The sequence below is a fragment of the Polyodon spathula genome, unplaced genomic scaffold, assembly GCF_017654505.1.
Source record: "Polyodon spathula isolate WHYD16114869_AA unplaced genomic scaffold, ASM1765450v1 scaffolds_2965, whole genome shotgun sequence".
Lineage (NCBI taxonomy): Eukaryota > Metazoa > Chordata > Actinopteri > Acipenseriformes > Polyodontidae > Polyodon > Polyodon spathula.
In genome coordinates, this window is record NW_024474430.1 from 4,221 (window position 1) to 10,000 (window position 5,780).

Sequence of the window (5,780 nt, forward strand, 5' to 3'; positions counted from 1 at the left end):
ATATAATATAGCAAGCTAATATTCCGATTGAAGTAGGCTACAATATTTGTTTAATTAAAAAGTTGTTGTTTGTTGAAATTAATCAGCTTTCATTTACAGTTTTACAGTTGTCATTACATCATTCATTGAGCAAAAGTTGGTGCGTGCGTAATAAATCAATCAGGCCTTGATACAATACACAACCCTAGTCTGTGCTGAAATAAATCATACGGTTTTCTAGGAGAGTAGCCACAGCTTGTCAGAATGGCCGAGTGGTCTAAGGCGCCAGACTCAAGGACTCTGTCTTTCCAAAGAATTGGGTGTTCTGGTCTCTGAATGGAGGCGTGGGTTCAAATCCCACTTCTGACAATTTCATTATGCTTATTTTAATAGGAATAAATGTGTTCATTTTACTATAAAAAGATTGTTTCAAGGAAATCAAAAATTGTGCAGTCCATTTGTTCCTACCAATTGCCCTTTAAGTTAGCAGCAACCAGTAAATGCAGAGCGATGAGAAAGGCGGTTTTGTCCCCTTGTGTGCGCAGACTACTAGCTCGGCCAGCATGAAGCAGGGCCTCATCTTTAATGGACCGGCAGACAATAAAAAGAAAGAAATGCGCTACAGAGGATTAGGACATATTCCTAGTTAATAAGGTGAGAAAGGGATTTGAAATACTTATTTAAAGCAGACATTCTTTAAAGGAAACTAGCAGCAATGTGCTAATTCATATCAAGAAATGTATCAATTGATCCCAAAATCTCGTCACGCATGCAAGTTTACAATTTAGTTTGCATTTTAAATCGGACCAAAATATCTTTCTTAACACAGAGTGCATTATTGTTTATGTAAACAGATTACTTGTTCAAGTCACTGAAAAATATTTTGAATCTAAACATGTTATTTAACTTCAGATTGTTTCAGTATTCCAAATAACATCTTACTTTGAAAAACCTCTCTGTCAGCCACTGGATCGGAGTCTCAGGCTGGAGTGCGGACCATTGAGAACAGTAAACGATCTATTACTGGAAGTAGCTCAAATGTGAAGTGCCCTCGTTTAACATGCTATAGCAGGATCGACTTCACCTGCTGTTTACATTTCCTAACACGTTATGAGGACGAATACAAAGTTTGACACTTTCCTTGTAAGTGGGAGTAAACACAAGTTCTTTTCAGATGTAATGCCTTTATTTAAGCTCAGTCTAGACCAGCGGAGTGCATATCACGAGACTATATTCTTATATTAGTCAAGCCCTAATTAAAGTGTTCCTAAATTGTTTTAACAGTACCAATGATCAATTTGAAATTTGCTTACTGATTTAAACAAACAACTGAACACTTGTAGGCCTACTTTGATGGTTTCTTTATGCGTTTCTACCATTGAGATACGCACTCAGAATGTGTTCCCTTCTTCCAGTTTCTCGTGTGATAGAAAAGTAAGTTTAGGCATGCGCATTGCCTGCCTCGTCAAGCAAGCTCGACCCACAGAACACAGGGTGGAATTTTAAAAGCGACTGAATCAACGAGCTGATGCTACTTTTTGAAGAAATTCTAAACACACCTCTAGCCGAATCATTTGCTATTTAGTTCATTCCTCCGCGGTCTCGGTTCGATTCCCAGTCAGGTTGGAATGCGTGTAGCGAAACTAAACTGGCTCGAGTGAAATGTCTGTTGGATTGTCTATGCATCGCTCCAAAATGAAGTACAGCACAGTTTTGCAAAATAAACCAACATCTTTCAAAATACACATTAATAATCATAAACTTTATTTTGTATAGCGCCCTTAAATGCATTTCTCTCAGAGCGCTTAACAAAAGAAAATACAACAAATCATCAAAACACAGAAACCAAACACAGAAATACAGAATCATAAGAAAGCCTTTCTAAAAAAGTAAGTCTTAAGACTCAATTTAAAAACAATCAAAGTAGCAGAGTCCCTAATCTCGATAGGAAGAGAGTTCCACAATTTAGGGGCATAGCAACTAAACGCCCTGTCGCCCATAGAGCGTAGGCGAGCACGAGGGACACTCAGCAATCTAAGATCATGTGAGCGGAGGTTGCGGGTGGGAGTATAAAATGATAAAAGATCAGATCAATAAAGAGGGGCCAGCCCATGAAGAGCCTTATAGGTAAGCAGTAGAATTTTAAAATCGACTCGGAACCGAACAGGCAGCCAATGCAGGGCCTCTAGAACAGGAGTGATGTGAACTCTGGTGCAAGACCTGGACACAATTCTGGCTGCAGAGTTCTGAACATATTGCAGTCTGGCAAGGATGCAATTTGAGACACCAGCAAACAGGGCATTACAGTAGCCAATCCTGGAGAACACAAACGCATGGACTAGTTTTTCAGCTGCAGATTGTGAAAGCATAGGTCACAGCCTAGCTATATTTCTGAGGTGGAAAAAAGAAACCTTGACAGTGTTCAGTACATGCGGTTCAAAAGTTAACCCAGGATCAAACATCACTCCCAGAGTTTTCATTTTTGAAGTAAACTCAAGCATGGTGCCATCAACAGACAGATTTAAGGCATTAGTTTTACCGAGCTGGCAAGAAGTGCCTAGCAGCATTACCTCACAGTTCAGGTGTACAAAATGATGTGCCATCCAGTTTCTTATATCAGAGATACAAGCTGTAAGAGCAGAGGCAGCAGCAGCAATGTTGGGTTTAGAATGAATATAGATTTGGGTTCATCAGCATAACAATTATAATTCAAACCATGTGACATAGCTGTGTTTGTATAAACTCAACACAAAGAAAACTAGAAGCTATTTTATTATTTTTGCTTGCCAGAGAAATTCTTGTTTAACCTTAAGAGCACTGCTTGGCTAGAAGTGGCTGCTGTGCCAAGGAAGACGATTTGCATAGAAAAGACACTTTGCATTGGCAGCACGTGTGAGTTTAACACTTCATGACTGAGAGCTGCCCTTCATGGCAACAGAATCCACAACAACAATGACTTTTATCAGCATCTTCATCTGGGCACTTGTCATCTGCACTCAGGGTAAGAATCATTTAGAAAAATGCATTTACAAAAAATATCTGTTTGTTGGATAATTTACAAAAGTGTCAAAAGTAAAACAGGCAAAAAAAGAAAAGAAAAAGTCTTGCATTTAATGTGTTTCATAATTAATTCAATCATTACTATTTAGCTATTTAGTTAATTAATTTAGTTTTTACATTTGCAAATGACAGACTACATTGCCAATAAAATAAAACTCTGTAGGACAATTGAACACTCATAGAGGGATCGATGCCCGCATTCTTCAAATAGTTTTAATGTATGTACGTATTTATTATCATTGCATTAAGGAGAGAAATACAAAGTGTGACAATTTTTTGTAAACAAACGCCCGCCCTACATGTGTATTTTAAAGTACAGTCTGCTAATTTGTAATATTCCCCAGACTGAAAAACTCCACTGCGCCCTCCATTGCATGTCTTCAGAGAAGCACAAAGGGAGGTCTTTCTTTGAGCAATGGAAGTTTAGTTATTTGAGAATAAATATAAATAACAGAGGTTTCGATTCAAAGTATTTTTCAGTGTCTTCAGCAAGTAATCTATTTACATAAACAATAATGCAATCTGTGTTAAGAAATATATTTTCATCTGATTTACATGCAAATTAAATGGTAAACTGAGTGCTAACGAGGCTTTGCAATTAATGGATACACATCTTACAGCAATTATCGCATTACAGTTAGTTTCCTTTATGGAATGTCTCCTATTTGAAATCAATGTTCTCACTTTATTAACACTAGGAATATTTTCAGTAATCCTCTATAAAAGAGTAATAATCAGTGTTAGCCTGTGTTTGGGCTGGCAGGTTTAGTTCTTAAAAAGACAATGTCGAAGGGTGTGACTCATGACGTTGTAATTATCTGAGATGTTGCATGTAGACAATAATGTAGGAGCACCGCTACAGTTTCGTCTAGGTTCCATAGTGTAGTGGTTATCATGTCTGCTTTACACGCAGAAAGCCTTCCGTTTGACCCCCAGTGGGATATTATATTACTCCATGATCAAGACAAAGTCTCTCTGGGGTTTGTCCAATTGTTAGATTGATGATCTAAGGTCCTTGGTCCCATTGTATGTGCATGAGAGTTTATTCACAAATAAATGCATACATGTTTATTTTTGTTGTTACATTAACCCAATACACTATTGCATTCTGCATGTCATTAGATGAGCAAATCCCCTTTGTGCCGTTGCGCATTCAGCAGAGAAGCACTGAGAGAATCCGTCTTCTGTATCACTCAGTACTACCAGTTTTCACCCGTTGGTGGTATATTGGTGAGCATAGCTGCTTTCCATGTTACTGACCCGAGACGATTCATGACCACCGCAATTGTTTTTATGCTCAAGTTTCAAATAATGAACATTATCAAAGCAAATCAACATTGTTTTCTTTTATTTACTTTTAAAGCAGAGAATCAAACACACTTCTGACAACTTCATAGGCCTGCAAATCAGAGATGCTCCGTTTTCTTTTCTCCCAAATATATCATGCAAAGTATAAAACCTTTCTGCTCAGTTTGATCACAAGAAGTTTTCTCACCAGTTTCGATTGCCAATTCTAATACTCTAGTCAATTTTTAAATGCATGTTAAATCGTGTAAAGCACTGTGCGACTCTTTGACACAGACTACTGCTTCTCTCACAAACAGGAGATTGCCAGAAAAAAACAAGGCCATGTTTACTGTATAACTGCAGATACAATCGTTCCAGATGAGACCATTCATTTTAAATAATGCAATTCGATTTTTGTATTATTATTATTATTATTATTATTATTATTATTATTATTGAGGCAGGGAGGCTGCAGTTGTTTTTAAGTGACAACGAATCTGGAATAACATTCTAAGGGCTGGTGTCATTTGACTTTGTGTTATCAAAGGTGTTTCTGGCGATGTCCAGTGGATTAGATTTGGAATCTTTGGGTACTGTCGTTGTCACATACAGTATTTTGTCAGATGACGACAAGTTCATAGCTCAGTTGGTTAGAGTGAAAGAAACATTTACTAATCAGCCCGGCTAGCTCAGTTGGTAGAGTATAAGATTGTTAATTTCAGGGTTGTGGGTTTGAGCCCCACATTGGGCATCCTTTTTTTAAAAACAAATTGTAGATGTTTCTTAGAGGCAATGCTTGAGTCTGTTCACATTTTATACAGTACTGCAACACAATTACTTATGTGCTTTGTCAGATAGGAATTGTTATTGTAAAATACATGAATCTTGTATAGATATAAAAATATTTAGTATATATTGAAATAAATAATCTTACTTTTTGGGTTGACTTCAATCCTTTTCTTTTTTACATTTCATTGAGCAAAAGTTCATGAGTGTGTAAGAAAAATCATTCATTTTTTCATACCAGGACCTTGTGGCACAACAGTAGCACATCTGACTCCAGATGAAAAGGTTGCATGTTCGAATTATGTTGGCGTCAGGTCTTAATGTTTCTCTTCCCCTTTTTAAAGTGTTTAAATTCAAATGTGTCCAGCAACGTGCTTGTAATTCAGTATGTACAGTATTTTGCTGATTGTGAGTATATAACGATGTATTGCCTCAGTTAATCTTTTAGAAAAACTACTCTGCCAACACAAGAAAAACAAGCTAGCAGAGGATGGTTTCAATCCATCAACCACTGGGTTAATGGCCCAGCACACTTCCCCTGCACCACTCTGCTTACACATGTGAAGTAACAAGTAGAAGAATAAACTGGTAGGAGACTTAGTAATATTGACTCGTGAGTATAGAGGTCAGTATCTCTACCTGTCATGCAGGAGATTGGGGTTCAATTC

At 37.4% G+C, this 5,780-nt stretch overlaps 2 non-coding genes across 2 annotated transcripts; both read left to right on the plus strand.

Annotated features, from left to right (window-relative positions):
- The first annotated feature begins 237 nt into the window (after positions 1–237).
- Positions 238–348, plus strand: trnal-caa. The gene is made up of 2 exons: positions 238–275; positions 303–348. It is a non-coding gene; the product is annotated as a tRNA-Leu (tRNA).
- A 4,656-nt stretch (positions 349–5,004) lies between these two features.
- On the plus strand, positions 5,005–5,077 carry trnan-guu. The gene has a single exon. It is a non-coding gene; the product is annotated as a tRNA-Asn (tRNA).
- Positions 5,078–5,780: the final 703 nt, after the last annotated feature.